The sequence below is a fragment of the Schistocerca piceifrons genome, chromosome 2 (genome assembly GCF_021461385.2).
Source record: "Schistocerca piceifrons isolate TAMUIC-IGC-003096 chromosome 2, iqSchPice1.1, whole genome shotgun sequence".
NCBI lineage: Eukaryota > Metazoa > Arthropoda > Insecta > Orthoptera > Acrididae > Schistocerca > Schistocerca piceifrons.
Window position 1 is genome coordinate 259,346,536 of NC_060139.1, and position 21,172 is coordinate 259,367,707.

The 21,172-nt window shown below is 43.3% G+C and overlaps 1 long non-coding RNA gene across 1 annotated transcript in view; it reads right to left on the reverse strand.

Annotated features, from left to right (window-relative positions):
• The window catches only part of LOC124777676, a 63,060-nt gene that overhangs the window by 23,458 nt on the left and 18,430 nt on the right, over positions 1 to 21,172 (reverse strand). Inside the window, exons 2-3 of the long non-coding RNA XR_007015763.1 lie at positions 12,751 to 12,974; positions 12,532 to 12,662 (exon numbers count right to left, since the gene is read on the reverse strand). This is a non-coding gene — a long non-coding RNA (uncharacterized LOC124777676). The remainder of the gene's footprint in view (positions 1 to 12,531; positions 12,663 to 12,750; positions 12,975 to 21,172) is intronic.

The window sequence follows — 21,172 nt, forward strand, 5'->3', positions numbered from 1 at the left end:
CTGATTGTGCGGCAGTTCTCACACTTGTCGACTCTTGCAATCTTCGAAATTGTGTGGTTGAGGTTTCTCCAAAAGTCTGATGATCTGATGATGTATCGGCAGTCTCAATCATTCTATACTCCAACAGGAATAATTGTTTTCTTGCCACTTCCCCCAAACATTATACAAATTCAATGGCATGTTACATGCCTTCTGCCTTATTTGATTTTAGGTTTTTCCAAAGTTTGATTCTAATACTGAATCCTTTCTGTCTTCGCTATCAACTACTTTTTCTTCTTCTCTCACGTCATCAGGTAAGTCCCTCCCCCATAAAAGCCCTCAATGTACTCTTTACACCTATCCCCTCTCCCCTCTGCATTTAACAGTGGAATCCCCACTGCACTCTTAATGTTACCACCCTCGCTTTTAATTTCACCAAAAACTGTTTTGACTTTTCTATACGCTGAGTCAGTCCTTCTGACAATCATTTCTTTTTCAATTTCTTCACATTTTTCATGTACCATTTCACCTTAGCTTCCCTGCACTTCCTGTATATTTCATTCCTACGTGACCTATATTTCTGAATTTCCCTGAACATTTTTGTACTTTCTTCTATCATCACTTAACTGAAGTACTTCTTTTCTTACCCATGGTTTCTTCGCAGATACGTTCCCCGAACCTACATTTTTCTCTCCAACTTCTGTGATCACTATTTTTAGAAATGTCCACTCCTCTTCAACTCGACTGCCTACTGTGCTATACATTACCACAGTATCTATAGCCTCAGAGAACTTCAAGCATATCCTTTGTGCTTCTGAATCCCATTTACTCTCTCTCTCTCTCTCTCTCTATCTCTCTCTCTATCTCTCTCTCTCTCTCTCTCTCTCTCTTCGTCTTCTGCTTGAGATGTCAGCATGTACACATGGACTAATGCCGGTTTGGCTTGTTGTCAATTCTGATGGGAACAATCCTTTCACTGAACTGTTCACAAGAACTCACTCTCTGTCTTACCATCCTATTCATAACAAATCCTACTGCCGTTATATCTTTTTCTGCTGCTGCTGACATTACCCTATACTTGTCTGACCTGAAATCCTTGTCTTCTTTCGATTTCACTTCACTGACACCCAGTACATCTAGACTGAGCCTGTCCCTCCACAAAGGAGCACCCCTCTCGTGATGCGATACCATCCAAGATTGAAACAAATAAATCACTTTCTCTATCAGAGTTTCAACTAACTTTTGTCATGACCTGAAATTAGGAATATCATATCCACTATCCTCCTCACTCTTTCCACAGCAGTAGTCCACTGCCCACTGAACCTAAGCAATATCCTTGTCCACCTCCACTCCACACCTGCTTGCAACACCTTGCCTCATGGCTCATATTCCTGCAACAGACCTAGATGCAAGACCTGCCCCATACATCCTCCCTCTATCACCCACTCCTGTCCTGTCACAGGCATCTCATAGCCCAACAAAGGCAATGCTATCTAGCCATGTGATCTACTAACTAAGTTGCAACCACCAAGCTGCTTTCTGCATGGGCTTGACAACTAAAAATCTGTTTGTCTGTACAAATGGCCACTGCTAAACTGTGGCCAAGAGACAGCTGGACCATCCATTTGCTGAACAAACTGCCCAACACCATGTTTTTTTTACTTCCATGACTATTTCACAGTCTTCCTACCAACATCAGATTTTCTGAATTGCACAGATAGCTACTCTCCCTACAGCATATTCTCCATTCCTGTAACCTCCCTCGCCTCAGTCTTCGCTAGTCTCTGCCCTCCACCTACATATCCCCTTCCATGCTCCCACTCTAGCACTACACACGTCTTCTATTCCGCCACCACACCTGAAGTCTTTTCCCCTCTGTACTCCTCTCCTCTCCCCACCCTTCCTGCCCTGACACGGTCTCCCTACTATGCACCTAGCAGCCCTATCCCATCCCTGCACATTCTCAAAGGAAGCACATCATCTTCCTCCACGCTTAACCAGCTCTCCATCCCCCTCCCGGCCCCTTCCCATACCGCCTCTGCATCCTCATTACCCACCCCAAATTGCTGCTTGTGTTAGACGCGGTCACATTCTGGAGTCAAGCCACAGCGGCTGAAGACAGTGGCCATGTGTGTGAGTTACGAATGTGTGTGTGTGTTTTCCTTCTATTTCCAAAGAAGGCTATATTTGTCCAAAAGCTTAAATGTTTAGCAAGCTTTTCACACTGTGCCTGCCTGCGACTCAATGCCTCCTCTATGCGGTGAGTAGCAATCTTATGTTTTCATAATGTTGTTGTTATTCCAATCTGGACTTCCCATTACTTGACTTCATTCATACTATAGGATTGACTGCTGCTCATAATGTTGTGCTCATGAACAATCTGAAGGAATTGCAGAAATACAAGATATCCACTTGGTGTAATATAAGGCATAATGTATGTCAACTCCCATAATTGTGGCTAAATGTAAGGCAATGCATGTACGGGAATTGTACGGTATCTGACTACAAAATTAGAGGTGAACATCTTGTGCACACCACATTGTTTGAAGATTTCAGAGTCATACTTAGAGAAAACACGAAATGCAATCAATATTAGGGAAGGCAAATGGAAAAGCTTAAATTTGTTAGAACTGTCTGGGAAAACACAGTGCATCTATAAAGGAAATAACATAGAAGACACTACTAAGACTAATTCTAGAATATGGTTGTAGTGTTTGGAATCATTATAAAGTAGGTACAACACCAATGTCAATTGAATTCAGAGTTGCTTTGCTGGGATTATAACAGGTCTGTATAGCTCATACGAAAGTATTATTGAAATGCTAGGGGTATTTAAATGGGAATCTTTGGAAAAAAGACTGTTCTCCTGAAACACTGTTGGGTAAATTTGGAGACGGCAGCAAGAAATAATGCCACCATTGTACATCCCACACAGGGATCATAAGAATTAAGTAAGAGAGATTAGTGAGCAGAATGAGAAATTTAAACTGTAATTTGACATCTCTCAACACACCCATGGAACAGGAAAGGAAACACACTATTGGTGTGAAGAACCACCCACTACACAATGTGTAATGGCATATGGAATGTACGTAAATGTACTTAGAAAGGATTGCAACTGGAGAGGTATCAGCACTTTAGTTACTCACGATTTTGATGCACATTCCAGAATGGAGGTTGCTGGCACTGAGGCTGATGCAGGAAGACGAAATGAGATTAAAAGTGGTGTACTTGAAATTTGTACAGGATGTACACAAAGTCCAGGAACACTTTAATTTATTTATTGCACAAGAACCAAACATTGTACAGATATCATACATAAGTCATTTTGAAGAGAAATCCTAAAAGTTTTTTTCATGTATACCTCCACAGCATAGTTTGGTGATTTGCCAATAGCAAGTGCTAGTCACAAACATGGCAAGTTCAGGTACAGAGTGAGCTTTCTGTGTGTTGGAGTTCGACAAAAACAAGTGTGCTACAGCTGTTCAACAGATGTTTAGAACCAAGTATGGTAAGAAGCCACCAACAAGGAAGGCCATTTACCACTGGCACAACAAATTCGTTATGACAGGTTACTTGTGCCCGGCAAAGAGAAGCAGACGTCTCAGTGTAAAGCGAATATGGAGCGCGTACAAGAGACACTCACAAGGAGTCCAAGAAATTGGTGCATTGTGCATCCCGTGAACTCAAAATGGCTCCAGTGACAGTGTAGAAAGTCCATCGACAGAAGCTGTCTATGAAACCATTCAAATTGGAGCTAGTGCAGAAGTGTGGATTGGCCATGCTACAGAAGGGGACAGCTGCTTCATGAAATGGTCTCCCTAATCACCAGATCTCACTCTGTGTGACTTTTTTCTGTGGGGACACATTAAAGATCTGGTGTATGATGCAGCAGAGCTCCGGGAGAGAATATGGGAAGCGACTGCCACAGTCGACAATGCCCTGCTGGGATGGGTATGGGAAGAATGCAATTACCGCATTGACGTCTGCCGGGTCACTCATGGTTCGCATATCAAATTTTTGTAAAAAAAAACACTAACTTTCAGAGTTTCTCTTCAAAATGCAATATGTATGATAACTATATAATGTTTAGTTCTTGTGCAATAAATAATTGAAAGTGTTCCCAGACTTTATGTCACCCTGTATAGAAAAAATGAATTCATATTTTCTACAAAGCTCAGAAATCCAATCCACGAATAATGAAGATATCTTGAATATTTTGGTAGCAGTCTTCCCTACTCTCTGAATGGTCAACTGACTTTTCATACGCTTCGAATACCTTGTTGCTTCAAACCTCGTCAGTTGATAGAAATTCAATGTCAATTTCCCCCCATTACCTGCTTTCCTCTCTAGCCTTTCCCAGGGTCTTGAGTAACTTTCCCAGTTCCTCGTTAGTATATTTTCTTCCAATCCTTTTCTCTACTTCGTCAGGTGTATGAACCTAGCCATGTGCCTATCTCTACTTTGATTTGGCAAGTAGAAACTGTTTCCACCTATATTTATCATTGCCTGGCCATTTTTATTTTAGCCAATTAAACATAAGGAAAATGTGAAAGGACAATATACATATGTGTACAAAAAAAAAAGTTCAGTATTCACTAGATTTCACAACATGGGATTCCTTCATTTGGTTTGTTTTTTTTTGTTTTAGGACACAAAAACAACCAGGATCATATGCACCCATGTCAAAACTGTAGAACAAGAAGACAATGAGAAATTAAAAACAACTACACGCAAATCCCAATTGACGGAAGAGAAGATAGCTAAAAAATAGGGACGTGAAGAAAGGTCTATAAAGTACACCATAGAGAAACAGATGCCCAGAACTAAAAATTGAATGGCCCATATTGCTACAACGGACAAAAAGTAAAACACGGTCAACAACCCACGTGTTGTTGACTAAAATGGCCAATAACTCAGATGGCAAACACAAACGAGAATGTAAATTGTTATAAAAGGGCATTCCATCAGGAAATGGCAGACTGTCAAAAGTTGAGCATAATGTGCACCAAGTGGTGGGGGAGCACCACTTAGCAAGTGGTGATGGCTAGAAAGACAGTGCCTGATATACATCCTACTTAAAATGATCTCTTCGCAGTGAAAGAGCCGAGAGGAGGTGTTTCAAACTTCTGGGAGAGGCTTAATAAACTGGAGCTGGCAACACAAAAGATCGTCAGAGGGAACGCAAGAACTAGTGGGTTGAGAAACGAGGACGACAAGCCTTGGCATTAGTGCCAGAGGCTCGTTTCCTGTCAGACAGACATAGCCGTTAACCCACATGAACATCAGAGTGGCTCCATTACGAGTGAGCAACTGAAAGCTTTCCTGGACCTGTTGCACTAAGGGATGGATGGTGTACCGTACACACAGTCTGAGCAGATGATGCAGTTGAAAGGCCTGTGTCACCAGATGTACTGTGTGGCCTGATACAGGGTGAATAGTTCTACTGTAAATATTGAGCAGTGTTCCGGAAGCTGATACCAAAAAACATCGGTGCCAACGATGATGGCACACCCAACACCCCGGTCAGTCCAAGAGCCATCAGTATACACAAAGCTACAATCGCTAAGTTCCACGCAAAGGTTGTGAAAGTGAAAGCCAATAAAGTGAGGCTGGAGTAGTGTCCTTAGGAAGCGAATGAAGGCCAAGGTGCACATGGGCCATCGCACGAAGCGAAGGTGGTGAAGGCTTCAGACCGACTGGGAAAATTGCAGATAGCGTGAAGTTAAGCTGCCGGAGCAAGTGCCGAAAGTGAACGCAGGAAATAACAGAGAAAGAGGACACACCCCATACTGGTGACCAAAGGAGGAGGCATAGTATGGATGGCCACACATGGCAGATAAACGGCATGCATATCTGCTGAGGAGAAAGTCACGGCAGCAGGACAACAGTAGTTCGGCAGCTTCTGCATCCAGACTCTCAACCGGGCTAGTGTAAAAGGTGCCAGAAGTCAAACAGATGCCACAATGGTGGATAGCATTGAGACAGCATAAGAGGGGCATACATGTAGATGCATAAGTGAAACACCCATAGTCTAGTTTCGAATGGACAAGTGTCTAGTACAAACAGATGATGGTGGCTCCGTGTGCTCCCCAGGAAGTATCACTGAGGATATGTAGGACACTGGGGGATCGCACACAGCAGGGTCCCAAGTAAGACACATGGGAGGACCAAGAAAGTTTCCTATTGAACATGAGCCCCAGGAATTTCGTAGTTTTAACAAATGGAAGAGCAATAGGTCCAAGATGTAAAGATGGTGGAAGAAACGTACTGCGCCACCAGAAAATCATACGAACGGGTTTGGCAGTGGAAAAACTAAAGCCAATGTCGATGCTCCATGAGTAAACACGATCGAGACATTGCTGAAGATGGTACTCAACGAGACAAGTCTGTGGAGAAATGCAACAGATGGCAAAATTGTCAACAAAAAGGGAGCTAGAAATGCTCAGCGGGAGACAGGTCATTATAGGGTTAATGGTTATAGAACAAAGGACAATGATCAGGACGGAACCCTGAGAGACACCATTTTCCCGGATAAAGGTGTTGACAAGGCAGAGCCCACAAGTAACTTGAAAATTGGTTCTCTTAAAAACCCCTGAAGGAAATGAGGCTTGCGGCCTCTGAAGCCCCACGTGTAGAATACCAGTCCTCCAGCAGGTGTCACAGGGTTTCTCAAAATCGAAAAACACGGCCACAGTCTGGGATTTCTGTCTAAGACCATTCATGATATGGGTGGACAGTGACGTGGTCAACAGCAGAACGGCACGCTCGACAGCCACACTGCGCAGTGCTTAGTAAATTGTGAGACTCGAGCCAACACATCAGCCGGGCACGAGTCATACATTCCATCACCTTGCTAAAAAAGCTGTTGAGAGAAGTGGGGCAGTAGCTAGAAGGTGGTGCTTGTCCTTAACATGCTTAGATATGGGTATGACAGTGGCCTCATGCCAGCACCTGGGAAATGTGCCCTCTGCCCAGATGCGGCTGTACGTATGAAGCAGAAAGTGCTTGCGCACAAGAGAAAGGTGCTGCAACATCTGAATGTGAACATCGTCTGGCCCTGGGGCGGAGGATCGGGATGAACTGAGAGCAGGGAACGTGGAAGGAACACAGGTGCTCCTGCGTTAGGGCAGAAGAGGTTAAGTTGATTGAGAAGGTCAGCCAAGAGGGCACCTCCCAGACAGGTTCTGGGAGAACCCCAAAGGGGATGGTGCACATTGAAGTCACCGAGCAGCAGAAAGGTGTGAGGTAGCTGCCCAATAAACTGGAGGAAGTCTGCCCGGGTAACTTCGAATGACGGAGGGATGTAAACAGTACAAAGGGAAAAGGTAAAGTGAGGAAGGAAAAGATGAACTGCAACAGCTTGAAGGCAGATACTCAAGGAGATGGGTTGACTATGAATGTCGTCCTGTATGAGCAGCATGACGACCCCATGAGAGGGAATGCTGTCCTCGGGAGGAAGGTCAAAACGGATCGGAAAGAAGTATGAGAGCTCAAAGCAGTCATGAGGATGCAATTTTTTTTTCCTGAAGGCAGAGAACACATGGACTATGAGATTCTGGGAGCTGCCGTAAATCCTATTTGTTGAATCAAAGACGACAAACATTGGAAGAGTGTCATGATGAGGAAAAAAAGGGTGCCACCTTGGCAGCTGCCAAGTGCCAGCCTTTAAAGACTCACTGCTACAGGGTACAGTGGCAGGAGGATCCTGCTCCATGAGGTCTACAGAAGCTTCATCATTCTCCTTCTGTTAGCCTGCGGAGTCCAGGGCTGCAAAACAGTTGGTGGTATGCACCTGCAACACAGAGGTCGATCACATGAGGGTCTCATGTGGCGACACCACTGAAGAGGATCTTCGAGTTGGTGAAGGAGAAGAGCATTTGCCTCTGATTGACTTCCTGGAGCATTCCTAGTTGGCAGAGGAAGGCTCAGATGTTTGTTGGCTGCAGGGATGTAGGAAGTCTTCAATGGAGTATTCCTTCTGTCCTTTCCGGTCTACTAGTTGTGTAGCTGGTGACTTCACCCCGTGAGGCAAAAGTTCAGTGGTGTGTTTCACAGCTGGAGGAGGAAACAGGAATGCTATCACGACACTGGGCGATTTCACAACCGCAGTGCTGAATTTGAGGTTGTATGTCTGCTTGGCCATGTCCTTTGTGGAGCGAAATGTAGCAAGAACAGTACTGTAGGTGCCAGATGGTAGAAGACAGGGTTTCCGGCTAGCCAACAACTTGCAAGCAACTGAGCAAGGCACTTTTTCCTTCACCCGGATCTCTTGGATAGCCCACTCATCGAGATACACAGGACAATCGCAGGAGGATTCGGCACGGTTGCCACTGCAGTTGATGCAGTGGGGAGGAGGATGACAATCACCCTTGTGAGCATCCACACCACAGGATACACATTTGGTTGGGTGTCAACAGGACTCTTGAATGTGGTTGTGACAATGACACTGGTAGTAGCACATTGGGTTCGGAATATACGATCTGACTGTGATAACTTCATAACTTGCTTTGATCTATGATGGAATCACCACACTATCAAAAGTGAGAAAGTGCGTGTGGGCACTAAGGAGGCATCTACTTTTTTTATCACCTGATGGACTGCAATGACAACCTGATCAGAGAGGTATGTTTGGATTTCTGCCCTGGTCAGGCCATCGAGCAGCCTAATGCAAATAACGCCACAAGAAGAATTCAGCGTTCGATGGGGCTCGACACCAACAGGACAGCCATGGAAGAGCGAAGCTGCAGGCAGTTGTTGTGCCTGAAGGTAAGTAGTCTCCGAAAGCAAAGAGCCATTATGTAAAGAAGAGCAGGATTTCACAAGAGCAGGATTTTACAGGGCCAGCAATTGAATCAACATCTTTTCTCAATAATAAACACAGTTACCGTAGCAAAGGCCATGAGGAACCGCGGTGCAGCTGGGAGGGTCTTTGAATCATTAGCTTCATTCTGTTTACATTTCGTAGCCACTGACTGTGAAGATGATCGGCTTATTGCGACAAAATCCCCCACGATTGCCAGCCTCTCCGATGGTGCACTCCTTCCAACCCGGGACCCCATTCAGAACAAGGCGCACCTCAGGTCACACCTCCCTAACACCTGACAGGGGGACAAATGGACAATTTGAGAAGGTAGTAGTTCAAGCAGTCACCCCTGCCTGGACCTGGCCTATACCAGGGGGTATGTGCGAACCCTACCTGTCGACATGAGGGTTGAGAATTACGCATTACCCACCCACTTGTTACACATCAGACGCATGGGACGGGAGAAGAAACAGAGGAACCTGAAACACCAAAGCGGAAGAATGATAGGAAAAGGTGAACAAAGAAAGAGAAAAGGAACAAAAAACAGTGGAGATTATTCTGATATTGACAACCAAAAATGCAAAATACCTTTCCAAAAACAGCCCAGACATGTTCCCAAAGGGAGAGGAAAAAGAACGGCAAGAGGACTGACGTGCAGCATGGAAAAGATGCTGCAAAGGCTGGGGCCTTGTGGTACCCAAGCATGAACCTGCCAAAGAGCAGCGAGCCCCCTGGGGCAATTCGTTTGGTTAGAGAGACCACACAGTACTTGGAGAAATGACACTTGATAAGGGAAGTTGATGAAACCCTGTATCTGGGAAGATGCAGCAATACTCAATGAAAGTCAACTCACCAATATTTAAATCATTTTAAGAATCTTGATAAACTGCATTAAAAGACTGAAAGAACTTGAAAAAAATCTTTTACCTTAATTCATACTTCCTGAAATGTAGAGTAAAAATACAAAACTATTTTCCCCTGAATTGCAATTTAGTTACAATATTTTATATGCTTTTGTAAGTATAATAATACTTTAAATCATTACCACACAGAGTTTAGAAATAATTGGTTCAGTAACACCCAAAAACTGGTACACCTGGAAACAATGTCAGCTTTACAGGATAGTTAGTACAAACACAGTGACCTTTTTTCAAACGACAGCCAAATGTGGAAAAACAATGTCCTAAAGGAACTCCTCAGTACTTACACCTGACAAAATAGTTCAGTAGCATAATATTGTGCACAGTACAAATATGTATGATCCCATGGTACACTTTCTACATATGGACGAAACTGTACTACTTCTGTTTCCATTCTCTAATTTAATGATTGGATAAAACAGTACACAGAAACATCCACCACCACCACCAGGAACCCATTTTTGCCTTCCACCCAGAGATTCACGACCTAGCTACTGTTCGTCAGTCACCATCAGGTAAGTGTCAACTGGCCAGGGCGTGTGAATGTGAAGGCACAGCAGCTTCAGGGATCTCAGCCAGCGTTATAGGCTCCACAGGCGGCAAGTATTCAGGTCAGTGACCCTGTAGTCAGTGGCCACGAGCAGCAAACTGGAGCCTGTAGATCATGGCCTACATAGCTTCCAGCTGTTTGCGACAGTGGCCAATTCTTCGTGCATCTGCACACAACATGGACAGTCCCTATCCATTTTTAATCAGTTTTTGTCTGTATCACAAGTAATGTAGCACCAACCGAACAATCATTAGTTGCAATCTAAGTTCTGCTGCTACGCTACTTCTATTTTATACCGCACTAGAAAGTCAGCTTACACAAAGATAATGCAACAAAACGCACGCAAAAAACTTGTGAGTACAGTAAGTTAGTGAAAACTAGTCTATACTGTAAACTGAACAGGTGCAACTCACTTCTTCTCAGAAGTACACGAAAATCAACTAAATTACAGTGTATAAAACAAAGTGCTCCAGATGCATCACCTCAGCTGTGTGACAACTGCGACTAACATACACATATTACAACGTAAATGAGATCTTAGTATGGTTTTTAAGGGTTCAACATCATAACTGATTTAATCCTATTAATGCGCCAGATCAAATACAGAGAGTGGCCTTATGTTCTGAGGAATTATGTATCAAGATAAAACTTGTTCTGGCATTACTTTAAAAATTAGAGTATACAGTTGGATACCTACTACTTGATTGTTTTTTATATTCTGCTGTCAGAGGGAGAACCATAAGTGGGAAGAGGGGAAGGAGGGAGGAAGACAAGAAAAAGGAGTGGAAAACAGAAGAGGCTGACAGGAAGTGAAAGCTGCTCGTAACAGAGATGAGTAAAGAAAATTGTTCAGAAATAATAATTCATAAATGTCCGAGATCAATCTTTTAATCACAGCTATTAATAGTGCCCTACTGCAGACTGTTACCAATGTTCTCGTCCAAGCATATGGAATGGGTTCTCAAACATTGGAGTGGCTCAGATATGTTTTAAGTAATAAAATCCAAAGTGTTGACTTGAATGGTAGTGTTCATAAGAGACAAAGGTATCATCAGGAGTGCTCATGGAAGTGTAATAGGACTGCTTTCTTTCTCTACATAAATAAATGATCTAATGTGTAGGGTGAGCAGCAATCTGAGACTGCTGATAATGCTGTAGTGTACAGGTAAGTATTGTCTTTGTGTACAAGGACAGAGGGTGATGTTCATAGAATTTCTATTTGGTGTGATGAATGGCAGCTTGTTCTAAACAAAGGGAAATGTTCAGTAAGATGTAGACTTGGCAGAAGAAGTCAAGGCCAGGGTAATACTGTGTGACAGTTTTTTTTTGGAAAATCGAGCTGTATTCATTGAGAGGATGAGAGAAGAGCATAATTAATAGGCTTGAAACTTCCATTTGAACATCTACCATATGACAGTGAGCCAGCAGTGGCTTGAAACTCAGCTAATAGGAAAACAATACCTTTTAAAAAATGTGGTAAATTAACTGGTTGCAGTTTCTGGCACAAATCATCTACTATTTAAATGGTCATCCTATAAATCACAAAATGTCTTTTGAGAAATTTATTATTTTCTTCCATATCAATATCACCTATTAACCACAATGCCAATTTAAGAGAGATTTGGGGTTATACAGAGGATTGCCAAGAGGTGCTCCTCCTGGGCGTCACCCATTAAAGTAACAAGGAGGAAAGAAAATGACAGGTAAAATGTGTACTCTCTGCCACAGTGGCTTGTAGAGTCCAAATGAAGACCACTGCTCTTCAGTTTTTTACCTAAATATTTCTTTGTCAAACACTAATGAAAATTAATTGATAACGAATCATTTCCTTACAGTGACAAACAATGGTACCAATATCACAAAATGAGAAAAGTGTAATTCAATTTCCACTTTTTGTTCATGTCACATATACCATCTTCCAGCAGTCCCCATTAGCGCCCTATATATCTTTTTCACGTTTGTCATGACAGTGGTTAAGAGCAACAACTAGTACATTTCTTTCAGTAATAACAATTATTGTTCTCAAATATTTGCTCAACACTTCATTGGCTAAACCAGTTTTGACTAACAAGTCACTTTCAGTATCCCATGGCTGATTCTTGGTCTAAAGCAGAATCAAAATTTACAGGGAGTCACCATGTATGTGAGCATCCTCAACACATGGAGACTCCCTGCATATTTGGATGCGGCTGTAGGCCACAACTTAGTTTGATTTAAATAATTATAATTTGCACTATTAGTAATTTAACAATTAAAAGCAATTGTAAACTGCTTACAGTGTCCTTGCCAAAACATTCTTTGGTGCATTTGATATAAGCAGCGAATCAGCTTCACCAATTAGCTGTAAATTGTGTTCTTCCAACATGACGGTGCCTCTGTAACAATCCACTTGTCCAGTAATAAGTACCTGTGGGTTAAGAAACAAAAATCTACCCAATTTTCAGGCATTTACAAATGGTTTCTTATTATGGTATGATTACTATTGCAGTACAAACCTTGAAACCTGGAAAAATCTGTCAATCCAGTGCTCTTACCAGCTTGCAGTCAACAGCTTTTATTTTTTGCACTCCAACACAAAGTACTAACTGCACCAGTCTCTTTGTAGATGGTTTCCATTACTCCATTTACTATTCAATTGCCTTAACATGTTCAAGTGACACATTCTGAATTGCATGGAGCTGTGATGATATGATTTTGCTATGTCACACACTAATTCAACCTGAAACAATTTGGTCTCCTTAACTGTACAGAACATTTGAAACACTGTTTATGACTTACAACCGTAGAACTGGGCAATAATTAGTGACAGGTAAAATTTGAAGAAACAGGAAGGCTGGTCAATACTTACCTTCAAAAGATGTAACTTCCAGTACCACCATCTAACTAGCAAAAAGGTACACAAAAACACTCCCACCTTTTCAAACAGTATGTTCCTTCTTCATGGAGGAAAGAGGGGTTTGTAGGGGACTCGAAGAAGAAGAAGAAGAAGAAGAAGAAGAAGAAGAAGAAGAAGAAGGAGGAGGAGGAGGAGGAGGAGGAGGAGGAGGAGGTTGGTCACTCAGACCCTAGGTCAAAACAGGACCCCTTTATGTGAGAGGCAAAGATGAATGAATAGGTGTCAAAAGAGAAGAGCAAGTGAAAGACAGCATATTACTAACAACTGTGTCAGCCTCAGTTACACACAGATTTGTAAGGGACAAAGTAAAAAGTAAAGAGAGACTAATGAGGAAAAGAGAAAGAGACAAGGAAACTGGAAAAAATAACTTGACTACAAAATAGAAACGGGGCAAGAAGGGAGATCAGGGGACAGTGAGAGTGACAAGATAAAAGAGAAGAAAGGGGATGAATAGAAGTAACGAGCAAATAATAAAGTAAGTAGAAATTCTCATAAATCTATATAAGAAGAAAATTTGTAGGAGTAGAATTATGTTAATGGAAGGTTTGCCTAGGGTTGTTACAATATGAGGCATGAGGAAATGTTGGGAGAGTAAGATCCCACCTCTGGAGTTTAGGAAAAACTACAGTAGGCTAATGTTATGTGGGAGAAAACAAATGCCCACATCCAAGCACTCAGCTATATCTTATCATGCTGTGGGGTGCACTCAGAAACTGGTTACCAGATGTCCCAAATGCAGACAGTTCTGTATAAGTCCATGCATTCATCCAGGTAAACTGCTATTCCATCTACCTCCAAGACTTACCTTCCATTACAATAAATCTCTCCCTGCAACTTCTATTATATTGTGGTTGTTGGTACTTTGTTGTTAATGCACATTTTTTATTTTGTTTCTTTCCCTTTCTTTCTATTTCGTAAGTGATTATTCTCTCTATTTTTTCTTATCTACACATCTCACTCTGTCCGGTATCCTTTATGTCAACTATAAGGTGAAGCTGAAACTGTGTTAACTAACACACCATGTTTCACTTCGTACTACATCTGCTACTTTTTCCTTCGTCTTTGCCTACCTTCCTCCTCACAACAGTTGGATTCATCTTAATCTAGACTCTGATTAACTGGTCCCACTCCTCTTTCCAAATATCGCTCATTACCTTCATTAAGGAAGAACTGTCTCTGAAAATTAGTAATACTATTTTCTATATTTTCCAGCTTGTGTTTCAGTTGGGATTAGGCTCTCACAAGTTGTGTACCCTAAAGATATTTTCACACAGTAAGTACAATCAAATCCAAATCTGAAAGCATTGTAGTCAATGAAAAACAATATTTAGCAATAAAAGCACATTTATTACAGACACCAACGTGCAGACAGAACAGAAATGAATGCCCGGATGGAGTTTATGCAAACACTTAATATTCCAAAGTATACAAACATTGCAAACACCAGAAATTTCTAGAACCTTCCAGAATAATTACTAAATAACAAATAATCACTACTGGTTGGGTGTGGTCTGGCAACCAGCAGCACGCCAGCCAGCGACACTGACTGTTACGCCACAATGTATGCATAATAGCTCACGACATTGCTCCCTCTCCTGCAGGAACAGCAACCCAGAAACAGAGAGACACTTTTTACGAGTTCCAATTGGAGCCACCAACATCACCCTGGATCTAGAGCTTGTCAATGGTCGTTTGCATGGCAGCAGTGGCAGTTCCTTGCAGTCTGTCCATGTTGTCACATCCTCTTCACTACTATGAGCAACGAATGTAATCCCTTGTGTTGAAGCTTCTCGGCTTTCGTGTGGGCCTTCAGTTTCCTTGGATGTCCCTGCACCTGCACCTTTGGACTGTAGTAGGGGTTAATACAGAGAATACGAACAACATATCTGCGCTTTTGTGTCCTTGATGAACGGTCACAATCCTGGACTTTGAATATGATACCCAACAAGCAACGAAGGGTAACATACAGCCCAAAGTAGAGTGTTTGGCAACTTTTATGATAGTCCCATTTTCCACACAAGTGTAAAAATCCATGCCATGTGTCCCAGTTCATATATCACTAGTCAGTGCTTGCCTTTTTAATGCTCTGTCCTCCTCTTGGACATCTGGGGTCCATATGCACGCCAGCTGCCTTGCTACTTTCATATTGGTGATGAGGTGTTTCATATAGTCATCCAGTGTATCATCTGGTTGAAACAGGAACAGAGTATACACAGCTGTTTCAGCTGGTACCAAACGACGACATCATCTGTTCCTCGATTCAAGAGTGGTGCATCTGGAAGTACAGATATCCTCCAAGAATGTTTTCTGATCTAGTCGGGAGATTCATAATTGTAAAAGTGAGCTAAAAACATAATGGACATTTTTTGTAAAGTCAATAATAAAGCAAGATGAAGGAGACAGTGAGGCCAGCAGGTGGGCATCCCTGGGGCTCCACATACGACAGGAAACGTCTCACCCTCAGCTGTCCCAACCCTGATCCATTACAGTCAAGAGTGCCGACTGTTCAACATATGACACCCAAAATTAAAAATTGAGGGCACCAGAATGGAGACAAACCAAATCTAAATGCACTTAAAACAGAGTAAAAAAGGAGCCTGGACAAGGAAGTAGGATCATGGATCCCCAGGCTTAGCATACAGCAGGAGACATCCCATCCCGAACCATCCTGTCCTTCTTCTGGAGGTAGATCAATCCTTACAACTGAGAATACAAACCACTTTCATACAGAGAACTGAGAACCATTTCAACCATCCATGAATCATCCATCAATATTACAGGCAACGAGTGCAGAAGTCCACACTTAGCATGGAGGACAAAAAAGGAGGAGGAGGGGGCATTCCACAACTGTCTGCAAGGATCTACAATCACAATGTGGGGGGTGGCTTGTTACACAAAAGATACCTGTGGGTTAACCTGGTATGACCTACGCGGAGATGACACAGGATTCTGGGTTCCTTCTGGAAGAAGCGAGAGGAAGATCACCATGCTGCAGTAGTCCCATTGGTTGTGCAGAATTTGATGGTGCAGTAGCCCACCAAACATCGTTCCATTTCTGAGTGAGCAGAGATCTCATATGCACCCATAATTCTGCACCTGGGGTTGGCAAAGCAAATAGGAGTGAGTAAGTGTTCCCCTAGCCAAATGGTCAGCCACTTCATTCTGCAGAATACCCACATGGCTTGGGACCCAGAGAAAGACAGTCAAGCAGGCAGCATGACAGGTCAGTGAGTAGTTCACAAATAGTGGACACCAAAGAGGGGGGGGGGGGGAGGAGGGCGGCAAGAATATCATTAGTCAATAGCCCGCAGACTGCTCATTGAGTCAGTATGTATTAAAACACAGTCAAGTGAGGTCAGTTTAATAAATTGGAAGGCTCTGCTAATGGCAGTTCTATGCTGTGCACTCATTACCTGTTTCTAGCAGTGAATGACATTCCATTCTGGCATGAGATATAAAAGCATATCTTGACTGATCCACAGTTTTACAACCGTTATTGTAAAAGATAGTAGTGCGACGGAACTCTTGAAGACGTGGGCATAACTGATGCTAAAAGGTCATGAGGGCATCTGAGACTTTAGAACTTTGGAAGAGATCAGTCCTAATCCACGGCCCGGGCTTTATCCAAGGGGGAGTGCACGGAGCACATTCTAGAAAGGGGAGATGGGACATCTTGGCAAAAGGAAGTGAGTCACGTTCCAACTGGTAATCCTAACCGAGGGCCGGAATCAGGAAGATAAGACTGTTCACATGTAAAGAGAATGGGATACACGGGATGATCAGGGAATTTTAGTTAATGGCGATTGCACAGGCAACCAAGAGCTGGCACCGTCACATGTGAAGGGGAGAAATCCCCGCTTATGCACAGAGACTGTCTACGGAACTAGTCCAAAAGGCACCTCTGGCCAGGTGCACAACATCGTGGTGTACTGGCTCTGAAAGTTTCATAGATGAAGGCACTGCTGAGTCACAAACCTGGCAAACAAGTCCACTCGTAACAAAACCAGGGCCTGATAAATACAGATAAGACTAGCATGATCCGCTCACCTAGATGTGTGGGCAAGGAAGCAGAGAGCATTAAGCTTTTGCACGTAGCTAGTCTTCAGGTGGCAAATATGGGGCAGCCAGGTCAGCTTTTCATCAGAAAGGAGGTCCAATAAACAGGGCTGTGTTACAACATCCAGGTGGAAGTAAAGTTCCAGTTCATGATGGACTGTGGTACAATGGAAGGAATGCATGACTGTGTTTTGGAGCATTCAGCAGAGGCTACCGAGTGAGAGGTGTACCAAATGCAAAAATCAGTGACCTATAACAAAGAGATGACCAGCGGCCCAACAGATGGCACTATCACATTGATGTCAATGAGGAAGAGAGTGACATTCAACACACAGCACTGTGGGATGCCAGGCTCTTGGACCTGTGCAGAGCCGAGTGAATTGCTGACTCTTGCCTGGAGTAACCAGTGGGACAAAAACTGGTGAATACAATTTGGTAGGGGACCTCTAAAGTAGAGATGGGTCGTTCGCGAACTAATAGGTCCAAAGGTACAGTTCACCAAGATGAACGGAAGGAGTGAGGAATGAATTCTAAGGAACAGTCTTCCATAGTTCACTTCGGTTGTGGCTTTCTACTTATAGTTCCCGAAAATGGGGAACGGTCGGTCTCATTCCCGCAACGGCACGTCGGCGGTCTCGTTCCAGCCTCGGTCCCGTTCCTGTCTGTCTGTCTGTCTGTCTCTGTCTCCCTCGGCCAGACTCGTCCTCCTCCATGTGGCCACTCGTCGCAGTTCCACTGCCAACTGCTCACAGTTCAGTACCAGGTTGTGGTTCATTTTGTTCACTGAGCACGCACATTCTAGATCTGTTTCAAACCTTTTTTGAACTCTGGACTTTGGTTCTTTTCGAGTTCTATTCAGCGTCCACGACTGGTAATTAAAATATATTTTATAATTACATAAAAATTACATGGTATGTAATACAAAAATTTTTTGAGGTAACAAAAGGGCAAATCAGCTTACTTCACTTCCGATAAACAGCAGAAGACATACTTATAAAAAAGGAAAGTTTTTTTGTTATTACACATGCAAAGGAAGATGGCGTGGCACACACGGGTGGTCATTTTCCATCTGTTTTTGATCCAAGGTAAAACAGCATGTTCATTGTTATGGAAGTCAGGCCGACTTACAACCGAATGAAGCCCACGCTCCAAAATAGAGTGTCTGATGTCACATTTTGTGAAGAGAATATGGTAACTTTTACAATATTATTTCAGAGGTACAGGGTGGCACACGAAAAATGGGCCACGAGCACTAGACTGCTCATCGTCGCTCACCAATCGTCATCTATTGTTTCAAAGTTGTTGTACGTATTAGCTTATTTGTTGTTTCTTTGCTGCCTAATTATTACATGTTTATCTATTCTGCTCATATTGGTCAACAAATTGTGCTTAACTGGCAAGCAGTCTGTACTCAGGGCCAGTTTTTCATGTGCCACCTTATACTATTTCACAGCAATCAGCCATAGAACGCTACAGTTGGCTAACTGAGAGGTTTTGTAGAATCATGAAAATTACATCTACAAGTTTGTGAGAGTCCTGTAATGAATAAAAACTTCGTACTCCAGAGGGGCGCCTTCCTTCTTCAGTCACATACGCTACTAATTTTCAATTTTTCATAAGAACAATATACTATGCACAAACGAACAGTGAACGAGTAAAAATGAATGGTTCCCAAAAAAGACCGATCACTAGTGAACTAGTTCCCAAGGATGAATGAGTGTGCCTATTTCTACTCTAAAGTACCAATCACGGAGGAGAGTAAAATGCGATGACACCAAGTAGTTACATACAGGTTATGCAGGGCAGAAAACACTGTGACAGTGAGTCTGTGCTTAGAAAACTCCTGTCAGATCGCTGTTTCCAACCTAAACAGATGGTTGGTTGTGGATCGTCCTTCCCAGAAACCGTAATGATAGAGGGACATAAGGCCCCAAGATCAAAGAACTCAGCACAATCTCCAGGCAACCATCCTTTCAAGCAGATTACAGGGTGCACTGGTCGGGCTAACCACCTGGTAACTATCAAGAGACATTGTGGGTTCTTTCCTGGCTTAAGGATTGTGGCAACTATATTATCTTGTCACTGCAAGGGGAAGACAACTTGGAGCCAAAGATGGTTGAAGATCCTGAGGAAATATTGTCATTGGGGAACATTCAGGTGTTAAGTCATCTGACTGAACTGAATCAGGGCCTGGAGCAAAGCAAGAGCTTGAAGTAGTTCCCAGTCAGTTAAGGGTTCATTATAAGATTCAGCTTGGTAGGGAGCGAAACATAAGGGGATGTATTCAACTTGTCACTTCCGCAATAGAACAGTGGCCACACAGGAAGAGGACAACTATGCTGTCACAAAATGGTTGCAAGATGTTCCACAAGAACCAATAAATTGGTGTAAAGACAGCCCTGCAGCAAAAGACCTGAAAAAGCTGTTCAATGCTGGCACTCTTTAAGACCATGGAGCTTGGCCCACACCCGAGATGAAAGCCATATCTGTTCCCAGGGAGGAGAGACAGTGCTCCCAGCATTTCTTCACACAGTATTTGACTCCCTAGCATTAGGTTGCTCGAAAATGATAAGGTTGGTTTGCGAAGGATGTCGTTTGAATTTTTTCATGGCTCATCACCTATCTGAATGGCTACTGCAATGTCTTTGGTCCATGACAGAACCAGCCAACAAACGGGGGACCTGCAGAAAAACGAATAGCAGTTCTAGTGGTATGGATGATTGCACCCGGGACGCCTTGCACAACATTATCAACACAATATGACAGAAAGGCGGCAAATGTAACACTAGAGGCATATGATGGTCAGTCGAATCTGTGAAGCGCTCAACATGGTAATCTACCCATCTGGTGGGGGTAAGGAAATGACAGGGTAACTGGAAAGTGACCATTGTCACAAAGGTCATGACCAATGTAGTGAAGCCACAAGATTAGGTGAAGAGATCATTAGACCAATAGCTGAAAAGATGTCAGGGGCAGTACTGAAGTAGGTCGGAGAATCATCTCTGAGGATGCTAAGAGCATGGTCTGTGAGAAGCTGGTCAATTGTAAAACCCCTACCACACAAAGTCATACTCCACCACAGGGGGCGGTGTTCACTGAAGTCTCCTACCAGGAGGAAAGGCAGGAGGGGAAGTTGTTGGATTAACGTGATCAATTCAACATAAGTAAGTGGCATACCTGGGGATAGGTAAATGTGCAAACGGTAACCACCGACGTCATTTGCAACCTGCACCGCTACTGCCTTCAACGAGGTACAAAGGGGATACCATTCACTGACAACAGAATGTGTGATAACCACAGAGCTTGGAAGAAAGGTCACCAGTGAAGTAAGTTTCTTGGATAGTAAACTGCAAAAGAAAAGCAAGGAAGGTGCTGTAGTCCCAACAAGTGACAGCAGTACCCATTACAATTCCACTGAATGATCCCATGACTTAAGGCCAGATTAGGAGTGAAGGAGCCAGGAGTGCTGGTCAGGCTGCAGGGTCACTGTCTCTCTCTCTCTCTCTCATGGGGATGGAACTAGATTCACAAACATTGGCTCAGAATCAGACGGAGTGGGGAATCTGGCACCTCCAGGAGCACCAGAAGAACCTCGTCCCGATTTTTTCTTCTTCTTCTTCTCCTCCTCCTACTCTGTAACCTTCGGTGAACAAGGTTAGTTCAAGGGGCTATCTGCACTGAGTGCGGGGCAGATGAAAAGCGGATGGCCCTGGGACCCACAGGCCATGGCTTCTTCAGCCATTGTTTGGTGTTGGGCCTCCAATCCGAGGGTTGCCAGGGAGAGGGATCCCACGAGGAAACCCTTTCACCATTAGACCAAAAAAGAAGAATGCTTCTCTCATATACACAGGATGTAGGTGTTTATATTTGTTCTGTGCCTTAGCATACAACAGACGGTCAATAGATTTATATTCCTGGAGCTTCTGTTCCTTCTTGAATACGGGGCAAACTGGGGAACATGGAGG